This window comes from Scyliorhinus torazame, chromosome 24, assembly GCF_047496885.1.
Source record: "Scyliorhinus torazame isolate Kashiwa2021f chromosome 24, sScyTor2.1, whole genome shotgun sequence".
In the NCBI taxonomy this organism is placed as follows: domain Eukaryota; kingdom Metazoa; phylum Chordata; class Chondrichthyes; order Carcharhiniformes; family Scyliorhinidae; genus Scyliorhinus; species Scyliorhinus torazame.
This window is the reverse complement of record NC_092730.1, coordinates 42,147,790-42,174,948: the sequence shown is the minus strand read 5'-3', so window position 1 is coordinate 42,174,948 and position 27,159 is coordinate 42,147,790. Positions and strand designations below refer to the sequence as shown.

At 48.0% G+C, this 27,159-nt stretch overlaps 15 non-coding genes across 15 annotated transcripts; all 15 read right to left on the bottom strand.

Annotated features, from left to right (window-relative positions):
• Positions 1-310: 310 nt before the first annotated feature.
• trnag-ucc (transfer RNA glycine (anticodon UCC)) lies at positions 311-382 on the bottom strand. Its single transcript has one exon. It is a non-coding gene; the product is annotated as a tRNA-Gly (tRNA).
• A 675-nt stretch (positions 383-1,057) lies between these two features.
• trnal-aag (transfer RNA leucine (anticodon AAG)) lies at positions 1,058-1,140 on the bottom strand. The gene has a single exon. It is a non-coding gene; the product is annotated as a tRNA-Leu (tRNA).
• Positions 1,141-2,300: 1,160 nt separating this feature from the next.
• Positions 2,301-2,372, bottom strand: trnag-ucc (transfer RNA glycine (anticodon UCC)). The gene has a single exon. It is a non-coding gene; the product is annotated as a tRNA-Gly (tRNA).
• Positions 2,373-3,047: 675 nt separating this feature from the next.
• On the bottom strand, positions 3,048-3,130 carry trnal-aag (transfer RNA leucine (anticodon AAG)). The gene has a single exon. It is a non-coding gene; the product is annotated as a tRNA-Leu (tRNA).
• A 1,160-nt stretch (positions 3,131-4,290) lies between these two features.
• trnag-ucc (transfer RNA glycine (anticodon UCC)) lies at positions 4,291-4,362 on the bottom strand. Its single transcript has one exon. It is a non-coding gene; the product is annotated as a tRNA-Gly (tRNA).
• Positions 4,363-5,037: 675 nt separating this feature from the next.
• trnal-aag (transfer RNA leucine (anticodon AAG)) lies at positions 5,038-5,120 on the bottom strand. Its single transcript has one exon. It is a non-coding gene; the product is annotated as a tRNA-Leu (tRNA).
• A 1,160-nt stretch (positions 5,121-6,280) lies between these two features.
• Positions 6,281-6,352, bottom strand: trnag-ucc (transfer RNA glycine (anticodon UCC)). Its single transcript has one exon. It is a non-coding gene; the product is annotated as a tRNA-Gly (tRNA).
• Positions 6,353-7,026: 674 nt separating this feature from the next.
• trnal-aag (transfer RNA leucine (anticodon AAG)) lies at positions 7,027-7,109 on the bottom strand. Its single transcript has one exon. It is a non-coding gene; the product is annotated as a tRNA-Leu (tRNA).
• Positions 7,110-8,270: 1,161 nt separating this feature from the next.
• trnag-ucc (transfer RNA glycine (anticodon UCC)) lies at positions 8,271-8,342 on the bottom strand. The gene has a single exon. It is a non-coding gene; the product is annotated as a tRNA-Gly (tRNA).
• Positions 8,343-9,017: 675 nt separating this feature from the next.
• On the bottom strand, positions 9,018-9,100 carry trnal-gag (transfer RNA leucine (anticodon GAG)). Its single transcript has one exon. It is a non-coding gene; the product is annotated as a tRNA-Leu (tRNA).
• Positions 9,101-10,260: 1,160 nt separating this feature from the next.
• On the bottom strand, positions 10,261-10,332 carry trnag-ucc (transfer RNA glycine (anticodon UCC)). The gene has a single exon. It is a non-coding gene; the product is annotated as a tRNA-Gly (tRNA).
• Positions 10,333-11,007: 675 nt separating this feature from the next.
• On the bottom strand, positions 11,008-11,090 carry trnal-aag (transfer RNA leucine (anticodon AAG)). Its single transcript has one exon. It is a non-coding gene; the product is annotated as a tRNA-Leu (tRNA).
• Positions 11,091-12,262: 1,172 nt separating this feature from the next.
• Positions 12,263-12,334, bottom strand: trnag-ucc (transfer RNA glycine (anticodon UCC)). Its single transcript has one exon. It is a non-coding gene; the product is annotated as a tRNA-Gly (tRNA).
• An 11,426-nt stretch (positions 12,335-23,760) lies between these two features.
• trnal-aag (transfer RNA leucine (anticodon AAG)) lies at positions 23,761-23,843 on the bottom strand. The gene has a single exon. It is a non-coding gene; the product is annotated as a tRNA-Leu (tRNA).
• A 2,220-nt stretch (positions 23,844-26,063) lies between these two features.
• Positions 26,064-26,146, bottom strand: trnal-aag (transfer RNA leucine (anticodon AAG)). The gene has a single exon. It is a non-coding gene; the product is annotated as a tRNA-Leu (tRNA).
• Between the last annotated feature and the right edge of the window lie 1,013 nt (positions 26,147-27,159).

The window sequence follows — 27,159 nt, the reverse complement described above, 5'->3', positions numbered from 1 at the left end:
TCGGCCCATCGAGTCTGCACCGATCCACTTAAGACCTCAATTCCATCCTATCACCCTCACCCCGCAACCCAATAATCCTTTCTACCTTTTTGGACACTAAGGGCAATGACGCAAGACCAATTCCCCTAGCCAGCTCGTCTTTATGCCGTGGGAGGAAACCGGAGCACCCGGGGTGAAATTCACGCAGACATGGGGAGAACGTGCAGACTCCGCACAGACAGTGACCCAAGCCGGGAATCGAACCTGGAACCCTGGAGCTGTGAAACAACTGTGCTACCTTGCTGCCCAAAATTTCGAAATAAGTTTTGTCTGCGATGGCTGGGAATCGAACCCAGGTCAACTGCTTGGAATGCAGCTATGCTCACCATTATACCACCATCGCTCACTGAAGAACTTTAAATTCTATCTTCATTGTCATTTCATTTCTAATCAGTTGTGCTTTTCCTATTTTTGAACACCAGCCAGAGTCCTGTATCTGAGTGCCGTCCTTCTCCAAGCCGCTGGGGGTTAAGGAGCTTCGCATCGTTGCATTGATCAGTTTGCTGCAATCAACAAAGACCGAACTCCCGCCGACCTGTTCCTCACATGAAGATATTGAGAGTCTAAGATCTGAGCGGCGTGAAGGATCCAATTATACAGTTGCATCCTTGCGACTGGAATCTCTCTCCACAGCTGCTTCTGGTGCTGCTTTCACAAACAAGTAGCCAGAAAACCCTTCAGTGTCCAAACAGGAGGACGTTCATCCAGTAAAGGCGGCAGAAGAGTTTTCTGGGAGATGTCGACTGAGACACCTCGACAATCCAACCAGCCAGACTATTTACAACAAGAGACGAGACATTTACCAGGAATCCTGGGATCATTATTAATTCCTCAAATAGAGTCATGAGCAGATTATCCAGTGATGAACTGGGCTTTTGCCTGTGGGGTCTTGCTGTGCGAATATCAGCAGGAATCTCATTCCAGGAGGCCACCGCTTCCCCATTGAATGGGAGGTATTGGATCGTCCTGGTGTTGCAAATATTGCTGGAGAAACGTAAACACGTGGAGGAAAAGGGAATGTCAGAAGTGGGATTCGAACCCACGCCTCCAGAGGAGACTGCGACCTTAACGCAGCGCCTTCGACCGCTCGGCCATCCTGACGCACTGTGGCCAAAGATATGCTCCATGCGCAAATCGATTTAAATTTAATTTTCATCTTCATTTCATTTCAAACTAGATGTGGTTTTACTATTTTTGAACGCCAGCCAGACTCTTGCGTCTGAGTGCGATCGTTCTCCAACGCGCTGTGTGTTCAGGAGCTCTCATTTCTGCATTGATCAGTTTGCTCCAATCAACAAAGTCCGTACTGCCGTCTAACTGTTCCTTCCACGAAGGTATTAAGAGTCTAAGATCTGAGTGGCGGGAAGGATCCAATGAGACAGTTGCATCCTGGCGACTGGAATCTCTCTGCACAGCTGCATCTGGTGCTGCTTTCACAGACAAGTAGCCGAATAACGCCTCCAGTGCCAAACACGAGGATGTTCATGCTGTAAAGGCGGCAGAAGAACTTTCTGGAAGAAGCCAGCTGATTCACGTCCGACAATCCAACCAGCCAGACTATTTACAACAATGGAAGTGGAAATTTACCCGGAGTCCTGGTATCAGTATTAATTCGTCAACCAGAGTCACTGAGCATATCATCCAGTCATGAACTGGGCTTCTGACTGTGGGGTCTTGCTGTACGAATTTAAGTACGAATCTCGCGTCCCGAGGCCACCGCTTCCCCATTGAATGGCAGGTATGAGATCTTCCTGGGGTTGAACAATTTTTGGAGAAATGTAACCTCGCGGAAAAAAAGGCAATGTCAGAAGTAGGATTCTAACGCACGCCTCCAGAGGAGACTGCGTCCTTAACCCGCGCCTTCGACCGCTCGGCCACCCTGACGAGCTGCAGAAACTGTTATGCTCGGTGCACAAATAGACATAGAACATACAGTGCAGAAGGAGTCCATTCGGCCCATCGAGTCTGCACCGATCCACTTAAGACCTCAATTCCATCCTATCACCCTCACCCCGCAACCCAATAATCCTTTCTACCTTTTTGGACACTAAGGGCAATGACGCATGACCAATTCCCCTAGCCAGCTCGTCTTTATGCCGTGGGAGGAAACCGGAGCACCCGGGGTGAAATTCACGCAGACATGGGGAGAACGTGCAGACTCCGCACTGACAGTGACCCAAGCCGGGAATCGAACCTGGAACCCTGGAGCTGTGAAACAACTGTGCTACCTTGCTGCCCAAAATTTCGAAATAAGTTTTTTCTGCGATGGCTGGGAATCGAACCCAGGTCAACTGCTTGGAAGGCAACTATGCTCACCATTATACCACCATCGCTCACTGAAGAACTTTAAATTATATCTTCATTGTCATTTCATTTCTAATCAGTTGTGCTTTTCCTATTTTTGAACACCAGCCAGAGTCCTGCACCTGAGTGCCGTCCTTCTCCAAGCCGCTGGGGGTTAAGGAGCTTCGCGTCGTTGCATTGAACAGTTTGCTGCAATCAACAAAGACCGAACTCCCGCCGACCTGTTCCTCACATGAAGATATTGAGAGTCTAAGATCTGAGCGGCGTGAAGGATCCAATTATACAGTTGCATCCTTGCGACTGGAATCTCTCTCCACAGCTGCTTCTGGTGCTGCTTTCACAAACAAGTAGCCAGAAAACCCTTCAGTGTCCAAACAGGAGGACGTTCATCCAGTAAAGGCGGCAGAAGAGTTTTCTGGGAGATGTCGACTGAGACACCTCGACAATCCAACCAGCCAGACTATTTACAACAAGAGACGAGACATTTACCAGGAATCCTGGGATCATTATTAATTCCTCAAATAGAGTCATGAGCAGATTATCCAGTGATGAACTGGGCTTTTGCCTGTGGGGTCTTGCTGTGCGAATATCAGCAGGAATCTCATTCCAGGAGGCCACCGCTTGCCCATTGAATGGGAGGTATTGGATCGTCCTGGTGTTGCAAATATTGCTGGAGAAACGTAACCACGTGGAGGAAAAGGGAATGTCTGAAGTGGGATTCGAACCCACGCCTCCAGAGGAGACTGCGACCTTAACGCAGCGCCTTCGACCGCTCGGCCATCCTGACGCACTGCGGCCCAAGATATGCTCCATGCGCAAATCGATTTAAATTTAATTTTCATCTTCATTTCATTTCAAACTAGATGTGGTTTTACTATTTTTGAACGCCAGCCAGACTCTTGCGTCTGAATGCGATCGTTCTCCAACGCGCTGTGTGTTAAGGAGCTCTCATTTCTGCATTGATCAGTTTGCTACAATCAACAAAGTCCGTACTGCCGTCTAACTGTTCCTTACACGAAGGTATTAAGAGTCTAAGATCTGAGTGGCGGGAAGGATCCAATGAGACAGTTGCATCCTGGCGACTGGAATCTCTCTGCACAGCTGCATCTGGTGCTGCTTTCACAGACAAGTAGCCGAATAACGCCTCCAGTGCCAAACACGAGGATGTTCATGCTGTAAAGGCGGCAGAAGAACTTTCTGGAAGATGCCAGCTGATTCACGTCCGACAATCCAACCAGCCAGACTATTTACAACAATGGAAGTGGAAATTTACCCGGAGTCCTGGTATCAGTATTAATTCGTCAACCAGAGTCACTGAGCATATCATCCAGTCATGAACTGGGCTTCTGACTGTGGGGTCTTGCTGTACGAATTTAAGTACGAATCTCGCGTCCCGAGGCCACCGCTTCCCCATTGAATGGCAGGTATGAGATCTTCCTGGGGTTGAACAATTTTTGGAGAAATGTAACCTCGCGGAAAAAAAGGCAATGTCAGAAGTAGGATTCTAACGCACGCCTCCAGAGGAGACTGCGTCCTTAACCCGCGCCTTCGACCGCTCGGCCACCCTGACGAGCTGCAGAAACTGTTATGCTCGGTGCACAAATAGACATAGAACATACAGTGCAGAAGGAGTCCATTCGGCCCATCGAGTCTGCACCGATCCACTTAAGACCTCAATTCCATCCTATCACCCTCACCCCGCAACCCAATAATCCTTTCTACCTTTTTGGACACTAAGGGCAATGACGCATGACCAATTCCCCTAGCCAGCTCGTCTTTATGCCGTGGGAGGAAACCGGAGCACCCGGGGTGAAATTCACGCAGACATGGGGAGAACGTGCAGACTCCGCACAGACAGTGACCCAAGCCGGGAATCGAACCTGGAACCCTGGAGCTGTGAAACAACTGTGCTACCTTGCTGCCCAAAATTTCGAAATAAGTTTTTTCTGCGATGGCTCGGAATCGAACCCAGGTCAACTGCTTGGAAGGCAGCTACGCTCACCATTATACCACCATCGCTCACTGAAGAACTTTAAATTCTATCTTCATTGTCATTTCATTTCTAATCAGTTGTGCTTTTCCTATTTTTGAACACCAGCCAGAGTCCTGCATCTGAGTGCCGTCCTTCTCCAAGCCGCTGGGGGTTAAGGAGCTTCGCATCGTTGCATTGATCAGTTTGCTGCAATCAACAAAGACCGAACTCCCGCCGACCTGTTCCTCACATGAAGATATTGAGAGTCTAAGATCTGAGCGGCGTGAAGGATCCAATTATACAGTTGCATCCTTGCGACTGGAATCTCTCTCCACAGCTGCTTCTGGTGCTGCTTTCACAAACAAGTAGCCAGAAAACCCTTCAGTGTCCAAACAGGAGGACGTTCATCCAGTAAAGGCGGCAGAAGAGTTTTCTGGGAGATGTCGACTGAGACACCTCGACAATCCAACCAGCCAGACTATTTACAACAAGAGACGAGACATTTACCAGGAATCCTGGGATCATTATTAATTCCTCAAATAGAGTCATGAGCAGATTATCCAGTGATGAACTGGGCTTTTGCCTGTGGGGTCTTGCTGTGCGAATATCAGCAGGAATCTCATTCCAGGAGGCCACCGCTTCCCCATTGAATGGGAGGTATTGGATCGTCCTGGTGTTGCAAATATTGCTGGAGAAACGTAACCACGTGGAGGAAAAGGGAATGTCAGAAGTGTGATTCGAACCCACGCCTCCAGAGGAGACTGCGACCTTAACGCAGCGCCTTCGATCGCTCGGCCATCCTGACGCACTGTGGCCAAAGATATGCTCCATGCGCAAATCGATTTAAATTTAATTTTCATCTTCATTTCATTTCAAACTAGATGTGGTTTTACTATTTTTGAACGCCAGCCAGACTCTTGCGTCTGAGTGCGATCGTTCTCCAACGCGCTGTGTGTTCAGGAGCTCTCATTTCTGCATTGATCAGTTTGCTCCAATCAACAAAGTCCGTACTGCCGTCTAACTGTTCCTTCCACGAAGGTATTAAGAGTCTAAGATCTGAGTGGCGGGAAGGATCCAATGAGACAGTTGCATCCTGGCGACTGGAATCTCTCTGCACAGCTGCATCTGGTGCTGCTTTCACAGACAAGTAGCCGAATAACGCCTCCAGTGCCAAACACGAGGATGTTCATGCTGTAAAGGCGGCAGAAGAACTTTCTGGAAGAAGCCAGCTGATTCATGTCCGACAATCCAACCAGCCAGACTATTTACAACAATGGAAGTGGAAATTTACCCGGAGTCCTGGTATCAGTATCAATTCGTCAACCAGAGTCACTGAGCATATCATCCAGTCATGAACTGGGCTTCTGACTGTGGGGTCTTGCTGTACGAATTTAAGTACGAATCTCGCGTCCCGAGGCCACCGCTTCCCCATTGAATGGGAGGTATGAGATCTTCCTGGGGTTCAACAATTTTTGGAGAAATGTAACCTCGTGGAAAAAAAGGCAATGTCAGAAGTAGGATTCTAACGCACGCCTCCAGATGAGACTGCGTCCTTAACCCGCGCCTTCGACCGCTCGGCCACCCTGACGAGCTGCAGAAACTGTTAAGCTCGGTGCACAAATAGACATAGAACATACAGTGCAGAAGGAGTCCATTCGGCTCATCGAGTCTGCACCGATCACCTAAAGACCTCAATTCCATCCTATCACCCTCACCCCGCAACCCAATAATCCTTCCTAGCTTTTTGGACACTAAGGGCAATTACGCATGACCAATTCCCCTAGCCTGCTCGTCATAATGCTGTGGGAGGAAACCGGAGCACCCGGGGTGAAATTCACGCAGACATGGGGAGAACGTGCAGACTCCGCACAGACAGTGACCCAAGCCGGGAATCGAACCTGGAACCCTGGAGCTGTGAAACTAATGTGCCACCTTGCTGCCCAAAATTTCGAAATAAGTTTTTTCTGCGATGGCTGGGAATCGAACCCAGGTCAACTGCTTGGAAGGCAGCTATGCTCACCATTATACCACCATCGCTCACTGAAGAACTTTAAATTCTATCTTCATTGTCATTTCATTTCTAATCAGTTGTGCTTTTCCTATTTTTGAACACCAGCCAGAGTCCTGTATCTGAGTGCCGTCCTTCTCGAAGCCGCTGGGGGTTAAGGAGCTTCGCGTCTTTGCATTGATCAGTATGCTGCAATCAACAAAGACCGAACTCCCGCCGACCTGTTCCTCACATGAAGATATTGAGAGTCTAAGATCTGAGCGGCGTGAAGGATCCAATTGTACAGTTGCATCCTTGCGACTGGAATCTCTCTCCACAGCTGCTTCTGGTGCTGCTTTCACAAACAAGTAGCCAGAAAACCCTTCAGTGTCCAAACACGAGGAGATTCATCCAGTAAAGGCGGCAGAGAGTTTTCTGGGAGATGTCGACTGAGACACCTCGACAATCCAACCAGCCAGACTATTTACAACAAGAGACGAGACATTTACCCGGAATCCTGGGATCATTATTAATTCCTCAAATAGAGTCATGAGCAAATTATCCAGGGATGAAATGGGCTTCTGCCTGTGGGGTCTTGCTGTGCGAATATCAGCAGGAATCTCATTCCAGGAGGCCACCGCTTACCCATCGAATGGGAGGTATTGGATCGTCCTGGTGTTGCAAATATTGCTGGAGAAACGTAACCACGTGGAGGAAAAGGGAATGTCAGAAGTGGGATTCGAACCCACGCCTCCAGAGGAGACTGCGACCTTAACGCAGCGCCTTCGACCGCTCGGCCATCCTGACGCACTGTGGCCAAAGATATGCTCCATGCGCAAATCGATTTAAATTTAATTTTCATCTTCATTTCATTTCAAACTAGATGTGGTTTTACTATTTTTGAACGCCAGCCAGACTCTTGCTTCTGAGTGCGATCGTTCTCCAACACGCTGTGTGTTAAGGAGCTCTCATTTCTGCATTGATCAGTTTGCTCCAATCAACAAAGTCCGTACTGCCGTCTAACTGTTCCTTACACGAAGGTATTAAGAGTCTAAGATCTGAGTGGCGGGAAGGATCCAATGAGACAGTTGCATCCTGGCGACTGGAATCTCTCTGCACAGCTGCATCTGGTGCTGCTTTCACAGACAAGTAGCCGAATAACGCCTCCAGTGCCAAACACGAGGATGTTCATGCTGTAAAGGCGGCAGAAGAACTTTCTGGAAGAAGCCAGCTGATTCACGTCCGACAATCCAACCAGCCAGACTATTTACAACAATGGAAGTGGAAATTTACCCGGAGTCCTGGGATCAGTATTAATTCCTCAACCAGAGTCACTGAGCAGATCATCCAGTCATGAACTGGGCTTCTGACTGTGGGGTCTTGCTGTGCGAATTTAAGTACGAATCTCGCGTCCCGAGGCCACCGCTTCCCCATTGAATGGGAGGTATGAGATATTCCTGGGGTTGAACAATTTTTGGAGAAATGTAACCTCGTGGGAAAAAAGGCAATGTCAGAAGTAGGATTCTAACCCACGCCTCCAGAGGAGACTGCGTCCTTAACGCCGCGCCTTCGGCCGCTCGGCCACCCTGACGAGCTGCAGAAACTGTTATGCTCGGTGCACAAATAGACATAGAACATACAGTGCAGAAGGAGTCCATTCGGCTCATCGAGTCTGCACCGATCCCCTAAAGACCTCAATTCCATCCTATCACCCTCACCCCGCAACCCAATAATCCTTCCTAGCTTTTTGGACACTAAGGGCAATTACGCATGACCAATTCCCCTAGCCTGCTCGTCATAATGCTGTGGGAGGAAACCGGAGCACCCGGGGTGAAATTCACGCAGACATGGGGAGAACGTGCAGACTCCGCACAGACAGTGACCCAAGCCGGGAATCGAACCTGGAACCCTGGAGCTGTGAAACAACTGTGCTACCTTGCTGCCCAAAATTTCGAAATAAGTTTTTTCTGCGATGGCTGGGAATCGAACCCAGGTCAACTGCTTGGAAGGCAGCTATGCTCACCATTATACCACCATCGCTCTCTGAAGAACTTTAAATTCTATCTTCATTGTCATTTCATTTCTAATCAGTTGTGCTTTTCCTATTTTTGAACACCAGCCAGAGTCCTGCATCTGAGTGCCGTCCTTCTCCAAGCCGCTGGGGGTTAAGGAGCTTCGCGTCGTTGCATTGATCAGTTTGCTGCAATCAACAAAGACCGAACTCCCGCCGACCTGTTCCTCACATGAAGATATTGAGAGTCTAAGATCTGAGCGGCGTGAAGGATCCAATTATACAGTTGCATCCTTGCGACTGGAATCTCTCTCCACAGCTGCTTCTGGTGCTGCTTTCACAAACAAGTAGCCAGAAAACCCTTCAGTGTCCAAACAGGAGGACGTTCATCCAGTAAAGGCGGCAGAAGAGTTTTCTGGGAGATGTCGACTGAGACACCTCGACAATCCAACCAGCCAGACTATTTACAACAAGAGACGAGACATTTACCAGGAATCCTGGGATCATTATTAATTCCTCAAATAGAGTCATGAGCAGATTATCCAGTGATGAACTGGGCTTTTGCCTGTGGGGTCTTGCTGTGCGAATATCAGCAGGAATCTCATTCCAGGAGGCCACCGCTTGCCCATTGAATGGGAGGTATTGGATCGTCCTGGTGTTGCAAATATTGCTGGAGAAACGTAACCACGTGGAGGAAAAGGGAATGTCAGAAGTGGGATTCGAACCCACGACTCCAGAGGAGACTGCGACCTCAACGCAGCGCTTTCGACCGCTCGGCCATCCTGACGCACTGCGGCCAAAGATATGCTCCATGCGCAAATCGATTTAAATTTAATTTTCATCTTCATTTCATTTCAAACTAGATGTGGTTTTACTATTTTTGAACGCCAGCCAGACTCTTGCGTCTAAGTGCGATCGTTCTCCAACGCGCTGTGTGTTCAGGAGCTCTCATTTCTGCATTGATCAGTTTGCTCCAATCAAGAAAGTCCGTACTGCCGTCTAACTGTTCCTTCCACGAAGGTATTAAGAGTCTAAGATCTGAGTGGCGGGAAGGATCCAATGAGACAGTTGCATCCTGGCGACTGGAATCTCTCTGCACAGCTGCATCTGGTGCTGCTTTCACAGACAAGTAGCCGAATAACGTCTCCAGTGCCAAACACGAGGATGTTCATGCTGTAAAGGCGGCAGAAGAACTTTCTGGAAGAAGCCAGCTGATTCACGTCCGACAATCCAACCAGCCAAACTATTTACAACAATGGAAATGGAAATTTACCCGGAGTCCTGGTATCAGTATCAATTCGTCAACCAGAGTCACTGAGCATATCACCCAGTCATGAACTGGGCTTCTGACTGTGGGGTCTTGCTGTACGAATTTAAGTACGAATCTCGCGTCCCGAGGCCACCGCTTCCCCATTGAATGGAAGGTATGAGATCTTCCTGGGGTTCAACAATTTTTGGAGAAATGTAACCTCGTGGAAAAAAAGGCAATGTCAGAAGTAGGATTCTAACGCACGCCTCCAGATGAGACTGCGTCCTTAACCCGCGCCTAAGACCGCTCGGCCACCCTGACGAGCTGCAGAAACTGTTATGCTCGGTGCACAAATAGACATAGAACATACAGTGCAGAAGGAGTCCATTCGGCTCATCGAGTCTGCACCGATCCACTTAAGAACTCAATTCCATCCTATCACCCTCACCCCGCAACCCAATAATCCTTCCTACCTTTTTGGACACTAAGGGCAATTCCGCATGACCAATTCCCCTAGCCAGCTCGTCTTTATGCCGTGGGAGGAAACCGGAGCATCCGGGATGAAATTCACGCAGACATGGGGAGAACGTGCAGACTCCGCACAGACAGTGACCCAAGCCGGGAATCGAACCTGGAACCCTGGAGCTGTGAAACAACTGTGCTACCTTGCTGCCCAAAATTTCGAAATAAGTTTTTTCTGCGATGGCTGGGAATCGAACCCAGGTCAACTGCTTGGAAGGCAGCTATGCTCACCATTATACCACCATCGCTCACTGAAGAATTTTAAATTATATCTTCATTGTCATTTCATTTCTAATCAGTTGTGCTTTTCCTATTTTTGAACACCAGCCAGAGTCCTGCATCTGAGTGCCGTCCTTCTCCAAGCCGCTGGGGGTTCAGGAGCTTCGCGTCGTTGCATTGATCAGTTTGCTGCAATCAACAAAGACCGAACTTCCGCCGACCTGTTCCTCACATGAAGATATTGAGAGTCTAAGATCTGAGCGGCGTGAAGGATCCAATTATACAGTTGCATCCTTGCGACTGGAATCTCTCTCCACAGCTGCTTCTGGTGCTGCTTTCACAAACAAGTAGCCAGAAAACCCTTCAGTGTCCAAACAGGAGGACGTTCATCCAGTAAAGGCGGCAGAAGAGTTTTCTGGGAGATGTCGACTGAGACACCTCGACAATCCAACCAGCCAGACTATTTACAACAAGAGACGAGACATTTACCAGGAATCCTGGGATCATTATTAATTCCTAAAATAGAGTCATGAGCAGATTATCCAGTGATGAACTGGGCTTTTGCCTGTGGGGTCTTGCTGTGCGAATATCAGCAGGAATCTGATTCCAGGAGGCCACCGCTTCCCCATTGAATGGGAGGTATTGGATCGTCCTGGTGTTGCAAATATTGCTGGAGAAACGTAACCACGTGGAGGAAAAGGGAATGTCAGAAGTGGGATTCGAACCCACGCCTCCAGAGGAGACTGCGACCTTAACGCAGCGTCTTCGACTGCTCGGCCATCCTGACGCACTGTGGCCAAAGATATGCTCCATGCGCAAATCGATTTAAATTTAATTTTCATCTTCATTTCATTTCAAACTAGATGTGGTTTTACTATTTTTGAACGCCAGCCAGACTCTTGCGTCTGAATGCGATCGTTCTCCAACGCGCTGTGTGTTAAGGAGCTCTCATTTCTGCATTGATCAGTTTGCTCCAATCAACAAAGTCCGTACTGCCGTCTAACTGTTCCTTCCACGAAGGTATTAAGAGTCTAAGATCTGAGTGGCGGGAAGGATCCAATGAGACAGTTGCATCCTGGCGACTGGAATCTCTCTGCACAGCTGCATCTGGTGCTGCTTTCACATAAAATTAGGCGAATTCCGCCTCCAGTGCCAAACACGAGGATGTTCATGCTGTAAAGGCGGCAGAAGAACTTCCTGGAAGAAGCCAGCTGATTCACGTCCGACAATCCAACCAGCCAGACTATTTACAACAATGGAAGTGGAAATTTACCCGGAGTCCTGGGATCAGTATTAATTCCTCAACCAGAGTCACGGAGCAGATCATCCAGTCATGAACTGGGCTTCTGACTGTGGGGTCTTGCTGTGCGAATTTAAGTACGAATCTCGCGTCCCGAGGCCACCGCTTCTCCATTGAATGGGAGGTATGAGATCTTCCTGGGGTTGAACATTTTTTGGAGAAATGTAACCTCGTGGAAAAAAAGGCAATGTCAAAAGTAGGATTCTAACCCACGCCTCCAGAGGAGACTGCGCCCTTAACGCCGCGCCTTCGACCGCTCGGCCACCCTGACGAGCTGCAGAAACTGTGATGCTCGGTGCACAAATAGACATAGAACATACGGTGCAGAAGAAGTCCATTCGGCCCATCGAGTCTGCACCGATCCACTTAAGACCTCAATTCCATCCTATCACCCTCACCCCGCAACCCAATAATCCTTCCCACCTTTTTGGACACTAAGGGCAATTACGCATGACCAATTCCCCTAGCCAGCTCGTCTTTATGCCGTGGGAGGAAACCGGAGCACCCGGGGTAAAATTCACGCAGACATGGGGAGAACGGGCAGACTACGTGCAGACTCCGCACAGACAGTGACCCAAGCCGGGAATCGAACCTGGAACCCTGGAGCTGTGAAACAACTGTGCTACCTTGCTGCCCAAAATTTCGAAATAAGTTTTTTCTGCGATGGCTGGGAATCGAACCCAGGTCAACTGTTTGGAAGGCAGCTACGCTCACCATTATACCACCATCGCTCACTGAAGAACTTTAAATTCTATCTTCATTGTCATTTCATTTCTAATCAGTTGTGCTTTTCCTATTTTTGAACACCAGCCAGAGTCCTGTATCTGAGTGCCGTCCTTCTCCAAGCCGCTGGGGGTTAAGGAGCTTCGCGTCGTTGCATTGATCAGTTTGCTGCAATCAACAAAGACCGAACACCCGCCGACCTGTTCCTCACACGAAGGTATTGAGAGTCTAAGATCTGAGCGGCGTGAAGGATCCAATTTTACAGTTGCATCCTTGCGACTGGAATCTCTGTCCACAGCTGCTTCTGGGGCTGCTTTCACAAACAAGTAGCCAGAAAACCCTTCAGTGTCCAAACAGGAGGACATTCATCCAGTAAAGGCGGCAGAGAGTTTTCTGGGAGATGTCGACTGAGACACCTCGACAATCCAACCAGCCAGACTATTTACAACAAGAGACGAGACATTTAGCCGGAATCCTGGGATCATTATTAATTCCTCAAATAGAGTCATGAGCAAATTATCCAGTGATGAACTGGGCTTCTGCCTGTGGGGTCTTGCTGTGCGGATATCAGCAGGAATCTCATTCCAGGAGGCCACCGCTTACCCATTGAATGGGAGGTATTGGATCTTCCTGGTGTTGCAAATTTTGCTGGAGAAACGTAACCTCGTGGAGGAAAACTTAATGTCAGAAGTGGGATTCGAACTTACGCCTCCAGAAAAGACTGCGATATTAACGCAGCGCCTTCGACCGCTCGGCCATCCTGCCGCACTGTAGCCAAAGATATGCTCCATGCGCAAATCGAGTTAAATTTAATTTTCATCTTCATTTCATTTCAAACTAGATGTGGTTTTACTATTTTTGAACGCCAACCAGACTCTTGCATCGGAGTGCGATCGTTCTCCAACACGCTGTGTGTTAAGGAGCTCTCATTTCTGCATTGATCAGTTTGCTCCAATCAACAAAGTCCGTACTGCCGCCTACCTGTTCCTCACACGAAGGTATTAAGAGTCTTAGATCTGAGCGGCGTAAAGGATCCAATTAGACAGTTGCATTCTGGCGACTGTAATCTCTCTCCACAGTTGCATCTGGTGCTGCTTTCACAGACAAGTAGACGAATAACGCCTCCAGTGTCCAAACACGAGGAAGTTCATGCTGTAAAGGCAGCAGAAGAACATTCTGGGAGAAGCCAACGGATTCACCTGCGTCAATCCAAGCAGCCAGACTATTTACAACGAGGGAAGTGAAAATTTACCAGGAGTCCTGTGATCATTATTAATTCCTCAACCAGAGTCACTGAGCAGATCATCCCGTCATGAACTTGGCTTCTGCCTGCGGGGTCTTGCTGTGCGTATTTAAGCAAAAATCTCACGTCCTGAGGCCACCACTTCCCCATTGAATCGGAGGTGTTGGATTATCCTCGGGTTCAACACTTCGCTGGAGAAATGGATCCGCGCGGATGAAAGTTGAATGTCTGAAGTGAGATTCGAACACACGTCTCCAGATGGAGACTGTGACCGAAACGCAGCACCTTCATCCGCTCGGCCATCGGTACGCACAGTGACAAACGGTGTGTTCCGTGCACGAATCGATTTAAATTATATCGTCATTGTCATTTCATTTCAAACAAGAACAAAGAACAAAGAAAAGTACAGCACAGGAACAGGCCCTTCGGCCCTCCAAGCCCGTGCCGACCATGCTGCCCGTCTAAACTAAAATCTTCTACACTTCCTGGTTCCGTATCCCTCTATTCCCATCCTATTCCTGTATTTGTCAAAATGCCCCTTCCATGTTACTATCGTCCATGGTCCCACCGCCTCCTCCGGCAGCGAGTTCCAGGCACCCACTATCCTCTGTGTAAAAAACGTGCCTCGTACATCTCCTCTAAACATTGCCCCGCGCACCTTAAACCGATGCCGCCCAGTAATTAACACCCCTAGCCTGGGCAAATGCCTCTGACTATCCACTGTGTCTATGCCCCTCATAATTTTGTAGACCACTATCAGCTCGCCCGTCAACCTCCGTCGTTCCAGTGAGAACAAACCGAGTTTATTCAACCGCTCCTCGTAACTAATGCCCTCCATACCGGGCATCATCCTGGTAAATCTCTTCTGCACCCTTCATAAAGCCTCCACACCCTTCTGGTAGTGTGGCGACCAGAATTGAACACTCTACTCAAAGTGTGGCCAAACTAAGGTTCTATACAGCTGCAACGTGACGTGCCAGTTCTTGTACTTAGTGCCCCGGCCAATGAAGGCAAGCATGCTGTATGCCATTCTGACTACCTTCTCCACCTGTGTTGTCCCTTTCAATGACCTGTGGACCTGTTCACCTTGATCTCTCTGACTTTCAATACTCTCGAGTGTTCTACCATTCACTGTATATTCCCTACCTCCATTAGACCTTCCAAAATGCATTACCTCACATTTGTCCGGATTAAACGCCATCTGCCATCTCTCCACCCACGTCTCCAAACGATCTAAATCCTGCGGTATCCGCTGACTGTCCTCATCTCTATCCGCAATTCCACCAACCTGTGTGTCGTCTGCAAACTTACTTATCAGACCAGTTACATTTTCCTCCAAATCATTTATGTTTTCTACGAACAGCAAAGGTCCCAGCACTGATCCCTGCGGAACACCACTAGTCACAGCCCTCCAATTAGGAAATCACCCTTCCATTGCTGCACTCTGCCTTCTATGACCTAACCAGTTCTCGATCTAACTTGCCAGCTCACCCCTGATCCCGTGTGACTTCAATTTTTGTGCCGGTCTACCATGAGGGACCTTGTCAAAGGCCTTACTGAAGTCCATATAGATAACATCCACTGCCCTACCTGCATCAATCATCTTTGTGACCTCTTCGAAAAACTGAGTTTACCTTGACAATCCAACCAACCAAACTACTCACAACAAGAGAAGAGGAATTTTACCCGGAGTCCTGGGATCAATGTTAATTCCTCAACCAGAGTCACTGAGCAGATCATCCAGCCATGAATTGGGTTTCTATCTGTACGGTCTTCTTGTGCGAATCGAAGCAGGAATCTCATGTCCTGAGGCCACCGCTTCCCCATTGTATCTGAGTTATTTGACCTTCCTGGGGTTGAACATTTTGCTGCAGAAATGTAACCTCGTGGACGAAAAGTAAATGTCAACAGTGGGATTCGAACACACGCCTCCAGAGGAAACTGCCACCTGAATGCAGTGTCTACGATCGCTCGGCCATCCTGAGGCGCTCTGGCAGAAGCCCTGCTCCGTGCACAAATCGATTTGAGATCTTTCTTAATCATCATTTCATTCTAAACTCGATGTGATTTTCCTATTTTTGAACCACAGCCAGAGTCTTGCATCCGACTGGCATCCTTCTCCAAGCCGCTGGGGGTGATGGAGCTTCTCAACGCTGCATTGACCTGTTTGCTCCAATCAACAAAGACCAAACTGCCGCCGACCTGTTCCTCATTATTGAGAGTCGTAGATCTGAGCGGCGTGAAGGATGCAATTAGACTGTTGCATTCTTGCGACTGGAATCTTTCTCCACAGCTGCTTCTCTTGCTGCTTTCACAGACAAGTAGCCAAAGAACCCCTGCAGTGTCCAAACAGGAGGACGTTCATCCAGTAAAGGCGGCAGAAGAGGACTCTGGGAGAAGTCAACTGAGTAACCGCGACAATCCAACCAGACAGATTATTTACAAGATAAGAGGAATTATACCCGGAGTCCTGGGATTAATATTACTGCTTCAACCAGAGTCACTGAGCAGATTATCCATTCATTAAGTGGGCTTTTTCCTGTGGGAATTTAAGCACGAATCGCACGATACGAGGCCACCTCTCCCATTGCATGGGAGATATTGGATCATCATGGGGTTGAATATTTTTCTTGAGAAATGTAACCTCGTGGAGGTAATGTTAATGTCAGATGTTGAATTCAAACCGACGCCTCCAGAGGAAACTGCGACCTTAACGCAGCGCCATCAACCGCTCTGCTATCCTGACGCTTTGTGGCAAAGGGTATGCTCCGTGCATAAATAGATTTAAGTTCGATCTTCACCGTTATTTCATTTCGAACGAGATGTGCGTTTCCTATTTTTGAACGCCAGCCAGAGTCACGTATCTGGCTGCCATTCTTCTCCAAGCCTCTGGCGGTTAAGAAGCTTCTCATTGATGCATGATCAGTTTGATCCAATCAAAAAACCCGAACTGCCGCCGACCTGTTCCTCACACGAAGCTATTGAGAGTCTAAGATCTGAGCGGCGTGAAGCATGCAATTAGAGAGTTGCATTCTCGCGACTGGAATCTCTCTCCACAGCTGCTTCTGCTGCTGCATTCACAGACAAGTAGCCAAAAAACACCTTCAGTGTCCAAACAGGAGGAGTTTCATGCAGTAAAAGCGGCAGAAGAGGATTATGTGAGAGGTTAAATGAGTCACCTCGACAATCCAACCAGCCAGACTATTTACAACAAGTGAAGAGGAATTTTGCCCGGAGTCCTGGGATCCATATTAATTCCTCAACCAGAGTCACTGAGCAGATTATCCGGTCACTAGCTGGGATTTTGCCAGTGGGGTATTGCTGTGCCAATTTAAGCAGGAATCTCACGTCCTGAGGCCAACGGTTCCCCATTGAATTGGAGGTATTGGATGTTTGGTAGTTGAACATTTTGCTGGAGAAATGTAACCTCGTGGAAGAAAAGTTAATGTCAGAAGTGGGAGTCGAACACAGGCCTCAGAGAAGACTGCGATCTTAATGCTGCGACTGGGACCTTAAAGCAGCGCCTTCGAACGTTCGGGAACCCTGCCGCGCTGTGGCAACAGATATGCTCCGTGCACAAATCGATTTAAATTCTATCTTCTTCGTAATTTCCTTTCAAACAAGATGTGCTTTTCCTATTTTTGAACCCCAGCCAGAGACCTGCATCTGAGTGCGATCTTTCTCCAAGCCGCTGGGGGGTTAAGGAGCTTTTCATTGCTGCATTGATCAGTTTGCTCCAATCAACAAAGGCCGAGCTGCCGCCTACCTGTTCCTCACGCGAAGGTATTGAGAGTCTAAGATCTGAGCGGCGTGAAAGCTCCAATTAGACAGTTGCATCCTGGCGACTGGAATCTCTCTCCACAGCTGCTTCTGGTGCCGCTTTCACAGACAAGTCGCCAAAGAACCCCTTCTGTGTCCACACAGGAGGAAGTTCATCTCATGTCCTGACGCCACCACTTCCCAATTGAACCGGAGGTATTGGATCTTCCTGGGGTTGAACATTTTGTTTGAGAAACATAACCTCGTGGAAGAAATGTTAATGTCAGAAGGGAATTCGAATGCACGCTTCCCGAGGAGACTGCAAACTTAACGCAGCGCCTTCGACCGCTCGGCCATCCTAACGCTTTGTGACAAAACATATGCTCCGTGCACAAATCGATTTAAATTCTATATTCATCGTAATTTCTTTTCACACTTCATGTGCTTTTCCTATTTTTGAACCCCAGCCAGAGTCCTCTATCTGAGTGCCGTCCTTCTCCAAGCCGCTGGTGTTTAACGAGCTTCTCATTGCTGCATTGATCAGTTTGCTCCAATCAACAAAGACCGAGCTGCCGCCTACCAGTTTCTCACGCGAAGGTGTTGAGAGTCTAAGATCTGAGCGGAGTGAAAGCTCCAATTAGACAGTTGCATCCTGGCGACTGGAATCTCTCTCCATAGCTGCTTCTGGTGCTGCTTTCACAGACAAGTAGACAAAGAACCCCTTCAGCGTCCAAACAGGAGGACATTCATCCAGCAAAGGCGGCACAAGAGGATTCTGGGAGAGGTCAACTGAGTCACCTCGACAATCCAGCCAGACAGGCTATTTACAACAAGAGAAGAGGAATTTGACCCGGCGTCCTGGGATCAATATTAATTCCTCAACCACAGAGCAGATCATCCAGTCATTAACTGTGCTATTGCCTGTGGGGTTTTGCTGTGCCAATTTAAGGAAGAATCACATGTTCTGAGGCCACCCATTCCCCATTGAATCGGAGGTATTGCATCTTCCTGAACTTCAACGTTTTGCTGCAGAAACGTAACCTCGTGGAGGAAAAGTTAATGTCAGAAGTGGGACTCGAAGCCACGCCTCCAGAGGAGACTGTGACCTTAACGCAGCGCCTTCGGCAGCTCGGCCATCCTGACGAGGTGTGGCCAAATATATGCTCCATGCACAAATCGATTTAAATTCTACCTGCATTTGCATTTCTTTTCAAACTTGATATGCTTTTCCTATTTCTGTAACCCAGCCAGAGTCCCGTATCTGGGTGCCATCCTTCTCCAAGCCGCTGGGGTTTGAGGAGTTTCTCATTGCTGCACTGATCTGTTTGCTCCAATCAACAAAGACGGAACTGCCGCCGACCTGTTCCTCACACGAAGGTATTGAGAATCTAAGATCTGAGAGGCGTGAAGGATCCAATATAACAGCTGCATCGTGGCGACTGGAATCTCTCTCCACAGCTGCTTCTGGTGATGATTTCACAGACAAGTAGCCTAATAACCACTCCAGTGTTCAAACAGGATGAAGAACATCCAGTTAAGGCGGCAGAAAAGGATTCTGGGAGAAGTCAACTGAATCAGCTCGACAATCCAACCAGACCGGCTATTAACAACAAGGGAAGAGAAATTTTGGCAGGCGCCCTGGGATCAAAATTAATTGCTCAAACAGACTCACTGACCAGATCATCTATCGTGAACTGGGCATCTGCCTGTAGGGTCTTGTTCTGCCAACTAAAGCAGGAATCTCACGTCCTGAGGCCACCACTTTCCCATGGAATCGAAGTAATGGACCTTCCTGGGGTTGAACATTACTTGGGGGAAAAGTTAATGTTAGAAGTGGGATTCGAACCCACGCCTCCAGAGGAGACTGCGACCTTAATGCAGCGCCTTTGACCGATCGGACATCCTGACGCGTTGCGACAAAATATATGCCCCGTGCACAAATCTATTTAAATTCTATCTTCATTGACATTTCTTTCCAAACTTGATGGGATTTTACTATTTTTGAACCCCAGCCAGTGTCCTGTATCTGAGAGCCTTCCTTCTCCAAGCCGCTGGGGGTTAAGGAGATTCTCATTGCTTCTTTATCAGTTTTCTCTAATCAAGAAAGTCCGAACTGCCGCCTTGCTGTTCCTCACACGAAGGTATAGAGAGTCTAAGATCTGACCGGCGTGAAGGATCCAACTAGACAGTTGCATACTGGCGACTGGAATCTCTCTCCACAGCTGCTCCTGGTGCTGCTTACACAGACAAGTATCCGAATAACCCATCCAGTGTCCAAACAGGAGGAAGTTGATCCAGTAAAGGCGGTAGAAGAGGATTCTGGGAGAGGTCAACTGAGTCATCTCGACAATCCAACAAGACAAGCTATTTACACCAAGAGAAGAGGATTTTTACCCGAAGTCCTGGGATCAATATTAATTAGTCAACTAGACTCACTGAGCATATCATCCCGTCATAAGACCATAAGACATAGGAGCGGAAGCAAGGCCATTCGGCCCATCGAGTCCACTCCACCATTCAATCATGGCTGATTTCAACTCCATTTACCCGTTCTCAATACAAGCCCTTAATTCCTCGAGAAATCAAGAATTTATCAACTTCTGTCTTAAAGACACTCAACGTCCCGGCCTCCACCGCCCTCTGTGGCAATGAATTCCACAGACCCACTACTCTTTGGCTGAAGAAATTTCTCCTCATCTCTGTTCTAAAGTGATTCCCTTTTATTCTAAGGCTGTGCCCCCGGGTCCTAGTCTCCCCTGCTCATGGAAACAACTCCCCTACGTCCACCCTATCTAAGCCATTCATTATCTTGTAAGTTTCTATTAGATATCCCCTCAACCTCCTAAGCTCCAATGAATATAATCCCAGGATCCTCAGACGTTCATCGTATGTTAGGCCTACCATTCCTGGGATCATCCATGTGAATCTCCGCTGGACCCGCTCCAGTGCCAGTATCTCCTTCCTGAGGTGTGGGGCCCAAAATTTCTCACAGTATTCTAAATGGGGCCTAACTAATGCTTTATAAAGCTTCAGAAGCACATCCCTGCTTTTATATTCCAAGCCTCTTGAGATAAATGACAACATTGCATTTGCTTTCTTAATTACGGACTCAACCTGCAAGTTTACCTTGAGAGAATCCTGGACTAGGACTCCCAAGTCCCTTCGCTCTTCAGCATTATGAATTTTGTCACCGTTTAGAAAATAGTCCATGCCTCTATTCTTTTTTCCAAAGTGCAAGACCTCGCACTTGCCCACGTTGAATTTCATCAGCCATTTCTTGGACCACTTTCCTAAACTGTCTAAATCTTTCTGCAGCCTCCCCACCTCCTCCATACTACCTGCCCCTCCACCTATCTTTGTATCATCGGCAAACTTAGCCAGAATGTCCCCAGTCCCGTCATCTAGATCGTTAATATATAAAGAGAACAGCTGTGGCCCCAACACTGAACCCTGCGGGACACCACTCGTCACCGGTTGCCATTCCGAAAAATAACCTTTTATCCCAACTCTCTGCCTTCTGCCTGACAGCCAATCGTCAATCCATGTTTGTACCTTGCCTCGAATACCATGGGCCCTTATTTTACTCAGCAGTCTCCCGTGAGGCACCTTATCAAAGGCCTTTTGGAAGTCAAGATAGATAACATCCATTGGCTCTCCTTGGTCTAACCTATGTGTTATCTCTTCAAAGAACTCTAACAGGTTTGTCAGGCACGACCTCCCCTTACTAAATCCATGCTGACTTGTCCTGATCCGACCCCGCACTAACAAGAATTTAGAAATCTCATCCTTAACAATGGATTCTAGAATCTTGCCAACAACCGAGGATAGACTAATTGGCCTATAATTTTCCATCTTTTTCCTTGTTCCCTTCTTGAACAGGGGGGTTACAACAGCGATTTTCCAATCCTCTGGGACTTTCCCTGACTCCAGTGACTTTTGAAAGATCATAACTAACGCCTCCACTATTTCTTCAGATATCTCCTTTAGAAGTCTAGGATGTATCCCATCTGGGCCCGGAGATTTATCAATTGTTAGACCTCTTTGTTTCTCTAGCACTTTCTCCTTTGTGATGGATACCATATTCAACTCAGCCCCCTGACTCTCCTGAATTGTTGGGATATTACTCATGTCTTCTACTGTGAAGACTGACGCAAAGTACTTATTTAGTTCCTCAGCTGTTTCCTTGTCTCCCATCAGTAGATTACCAGGGACATTTTGGAGCGGCCCAATGTCTACTTTTGCCTCCCGTTTGTTTTTAATGTATTTAAAGAAACTTTTATTATCAATCCTAATGTTACTTGCTGGCCTACCTTCATAATTGATCCTCTCTTTCCTTATTTCTCTCTTTGTTATCCTGTTTGTTTTTGTAGCCTTCCCAATCTTCTGACTTCCCACTACTCTTTGCCACATTATAGGCTTTCTCTGTTGCTTTGATGCATTCCCTAAATTCCTTTGTCAGCCATGGCTGCCTAATCCCCCCTCTGATAACCTTTCTTTTCTTTGGGACGAACATCTGTACTGTGCCCTCAATTACTCCCAGAAACTCCGGCCATTGCTGTTCTACTGTCTTTCCCACTAGGCTCTGCTCCCAGTCGATTTTCGTCAGTTCCTCCCTCATGCCCCTGTAGTTACCTTTATTTAACTGTCACACATTTACATCTGATTCTATCTTCTTTCTTTCAATTTGGAGATTGAATTCTACCATATTATGATCACTGCCTCCTAAGTGTTCCCTTACTTTAAGATCTTTAATCAATTCTGGCTCATTACATAAAACTAAGTCCAGAATGCCTGTCCCCTCGTGGGCTCCATCACAAGCTGTTCCAAAAAAAACCCTCCTGTAAACATTCAATGAACTCCCTTTCCTTGGGTCCACTGGCAGCATTATCTACCCTGTCCACCTGCACATTAAAGTCCCCCATGATCACTGTGACCTTGCCTTTCTGACACGCACTTTCTATTTCGTGGTGCATTTTGTGACCCTGGTCCTGACCACTGTTAGGAGGCCAGTACATAACACCCATTATGTTTTTTTTTGCCTTTGTGGTTCCTCAACTCTACCCACGCAGACTCCACATCATCTGACCCTATGTCGTTTAGTGCTATCGATTTAATTTCATTCCTAATTAACAAGGCAGCCCCGCCCCCTCTGCCCACCTCTCTGTCTCTTCGATAGGTTGTGAATCCCTGGAGGTTTAAATATCAGTCCTGAACCCCCTGCAACCACGTCTCTGTGATGCCTACCACATCATACCTGCCAGTCACAATCTGGGCCACAAGCTCATCTACCTTGTTCCGTACACTGCGCGCATTTAAATATAGCACCTTTAATTCTCTATTGACCGTCACTTTTTGTTTTCTTAGTGTGGTGGACCTCGGTTTACTGAGGCTTTCCATACACTGTGTCATATTTTGTGGGACGGGGACTATCGTAACATCTCCTGAGTTCTGTCTTTTCGTGCGTTTTTGTATTCCTAAGCAGCTACGCTTCCCACTGATTACTTCACCTCATGGTTCCGTGACTCCCCCCCCCCCCCCCCCCCACCATTCTCTAGTTTAAAGTCCGACTGACCACCCTATTTACTCTTTTCGCCAGAACACTGGTCCCAGCTCGGTTCAGGTGGAGACCATCCCAACGGTATAGGTCCCCCCTGTCCTAAAACTGATGCCAGTGTCCCATGCAAAGGAACCCCTCTTTCCCACACCTCTCTTTCAGTCACGTATTATCTTCCCTTATTCTTGCCTCCCTATGCCAATTTGCACGTGGCTCGGGCAGTAATCCGGAGATTATGACCCTTGAGAACCTGTTTTTTAATTTGAATCCTAGCTCTTTATAATCTCTAAACAGGTCCTCTTTTCTAGACTTTCCTATGTTGTTGGTATCGACATGGACCACAACAACTGGGTCCGCCCCCTCCCTCACCCGTATCCTTTCAAGCCGGTCAGAGATGTCCCGCACCCTCGCACCGGGCAGGCACCTTATCATGCGGGACCCTTTATCCTGCTCACAAAGGATACTATCTATCCCCCTGATAATAGAATCCCCTACAACTACAACTTGCCTATTTACTCCCTCCCCTTGAATGGCCTGCTGAACCATGGTGCCTTGGTCAGCTGACTCATCCTTCCTGCAGCCCTGTTCGCCATCCACACAGGGAGCAAGTGCCTCATACCTGTTGGACAGGGTCAAGTGCTGAGGCTCCTGAGTTCCTGACTGCTGCTTCCCGTTACCTGCCTGACTTGCAGTCGCACCCTGCTGTCCCTGGCCACCGGCAGGATTTAAACTACTACTGTCATGAACTGGGCTTCTGCCTTTCGGGACATGCTGTACGAATTCAAGCAGGAATCTCATGTCCTGAGGCCACCGCTTGCCCATTGAATGTGAGGTATTGGATCTTCCTGGGGTTGAACATTGCGTGGAGGAAAAGTTAATGTCAGAAATGGGATTCGAACCCACGTCTCCAGAGGAGACTGCGACCTTACCGCAGTGCCTTCGACCGCTCGGCCATCCTGACGAGGTGTGGCCAAAGATATGCTCCATGAACAAATCGATTTAAATTCAACCTTCACCGACATTTCATTTCGAACTTAATGCTCTTTTCCTATTTTTTTTAACCCCAGCCAGAATCCTGTATCGGAGAGCCATGCTTGTCCAAGCCCCTGAGCGGTAATGACCTCCTCATTGCTGCATTGATCAGTTTTCTCCAATCAACAAAGACCGAACTGCCGCCTACCTGTTCCTCACACGAAGGTATTGAGAGTCTAAGATCTGAGTGGAGTGAAGGATCCAATTGGAGAGTTGCATCCTGGCGAATGGAATCACTCTCCACAGCTGCGTCTGCTGCTGCTTTCACAAACAAGCAGCCAAAGAACCGTGAAGTGTCCAAACAGGAGGAAGTTCATCCAGTAAAGGCTGCAGAATAGGATTCTGGGAGAGGTCAACTGAGATACCTCGACATTCCAACCAGCCAAACTATTTACTAGAGAAGAGAAACTTTACCCGGCGTCCTGCGCTTAATATTAATTCCTCAACCAGACTCACTGAGCAGATGATCGAGTCATGGACTGTGTTTCTGTCTGTGGGGTCTTGCTGTGCGGATGTAAGCAGGAATCTCATGTCCTGACGCCACCACTTCCCCGTTGAATCGGAGATATTAGATCTTCCTGGCGTTGACCGCTTTGCTAGAAACACACAACCTCGTGGAGGAAACGTTAATGTCTGAAGTAGGATTCGAACCCACGCCTCCAGAGAAGACTGCGACCTTAGCGCAGCGCCTGCGACCGCTCGGCCACGGTGCCACGTTGCGACAAAATATATGCTCCGTGCACAAATCTATTTAAATTCTATCTTCATTGTCTTTACATTCCAAGCTTGATGTGATTTTACTATTTTTGAACCCCAGCAGAGTCTTGTGTCTGAGTGCCATCCTTCTCCAAGCCGGTGGTGTTTAAGAAGATTCTCATTGCTGCATTGAACAGTTTTCTCTATTCAAGAAAGTCCGAACTGCCGCCTTACTGTTCCTCACACAAAGGTATAGAGAGTCTAAGATCCGAGCGGCGTGAAGGATCCAAATAGACAGTTGTATACTGGCGACTGGAATCTCTCTCCACAGCTGCTTCTGGTGCTGCTTACACAGACAAGTAGCCGAATAACCCCTCCAGTGTCCAAACAGCAGGAAGTTGATCCAGTAAAGGCGGCAGATGAGGATTCTGGGAGAGGTCAACTGAGTCACTTCGACCACCCAACAAGACAAGCTATTTACAACAAGAGAAGAGGAATTTTACCCGGAGTCCTGGGATCAATATTAATTTGTCAACCAGACTCGCTGTGCATATCATCCAGTCATGAACTGGGCTTCTGCCTGTGGGGTCATGCTGTGCCAATTTAAGCAGGAATCCCATGTCCTGAGCCCACCGCTTGCCCATTGAATGTGAGGTATTGGATCTTCCTGGAGTTGAACATTTCGTGGAGGAAAAGTTAATATCAGAAGGGGGATTCGAGCCCACGCCTTCAGAGAAGCCTGTGACCTTAACGCAGCGCCTTCGACCGCTCGGCCAGGCAAAACATATGCTCGGTGCACAAATCGATTTAAATTCTACCCTCACCGACATTTCATTTCAAACTTGATGCTCCTTTCCTATTTTTAAACCCTAGACAGAATCCTGTATCGGAGAGCCATGCTTCTCCAAGCCCCTGCTCGTTAATGACCTCCTCATTGATCAGTTTTCTCCAATCAACAAAATCCGAACTGCCGCCTACCTGTTCCTCACACGAAGTATTGAGAGTGTAAGGTATGACTGGAGTGAAGGATCCAATTGGAGAGTTGCATTCTGGCGACTCGAATCACTCTCCATTGCTGCTGCTTTCACAGACAAGTAGCCGAAGAACCCTTAAGTGTCCAAACAGCAGGAAGTTCATCCAGGAAAGGCGGCAGAATAGGATTCTAGGAGAGGTCAACTGAGACACCTCGACATTCCAACCAGCCAGACTATTTACAACAAGAGAAGAGAAATGTTACCCGACGTCCTGCGATCAATATTATTTCCACAACCAGACTCACTGAGCAGATCATCCAGTCATGGACTGGGCTTCTGTCTGTTGGGCCTTGCTTTGCGAATGTGAACAGGAATCTCATGTCCTTACGCCACCGCTTCCCAATTGAATCGGTGGTATTGGATCTTCCTGGTGCTGAACGCTTTGCTGGAAACACGTAACCTCGTGGAGGAAAAGTTAATGTCAGAAGTGGGATTCGAACCCACGCCTCCAGAGGAGACTGCAACCTTAACGCAGCGCCTTCGACCGCTCGGCCATCCTGACCCGCTGTGGTCAAAGATATGCTCCATGGGCAAATCGATTTTAATTCAATTTTCATCTTCATTTTATTTCAAACTAGATGTGGTTTTACTATTTTTGAACGCCAGCCAGACTCTTGTATCTGAATGCCATCCTTCTCCAAGACGCTGTGTGTTAAGGAGCTCTCATTTCTGCATTGACCAGTTTGCTCCAATCTACAAAGTCCGTCCCTCCACTTGCCCATTGAATGTGAGGTATTGGATCTTCCTGGGGTTGAACATTTCGTGGAGGAAAAGTTAATGTCAAAAGTGCGATTCGAACCCATGCCTCCAGAGAAGACTGCGACCTTAACGCAGCGCCATAGCCACTCGGCCATCCGGATGCGCTGGCATCAAAAACAAGTTCCGTGTACAAATCGACTTAAATTCTATCTTCATCGTCATTTCATTTCAAACAAGATATGCTTTAGCTACTTTTGAACCCCACCCAGTGTCCTGTATCTGAGTGCCATCCTTGTCCAAACTGCTGGGGGTTAAGGAGCTTCTCATTGCTGCATTCATCAGTTTGCTCCAATCAACAAGGACCAAAGTCCCGCTCAACCTGTTCCTCGCACGACGGTATTGAATGTCTAAGATCTGAGAGACGTGAAGTATCCAATTGGAGAGTTGCATTCTGGCGACTGCAATATCTCTCCACAGCTGCTCCCTGTGCTGGTTTCAGAGACATGGAGCCGAACAACCCCTCCAGTGTCCAAACAGGTGAACGGTCATCCAGGAGAGGCGCCAGAAGAGTGTTCTGGGAGAAGTCAAATTAGTCACATCGACTGCAGTGTGGGTAGCTGAAGAACAGCTGTCCAAGACCGGATCAGACTGAAAGCAAAACTTTGACACCAATAAAGAAAATCGCAGATGTGCTGCTGACAAATAGCAACTTGTTTCCGTTTGTTGTGATTGAGAATATGAATGGCAGAGGATGGTTTCGATCCACCGACCTCTGGGTTATGGGCCCAGCACGCTTCCGCTGCGCCACTTTGCTCG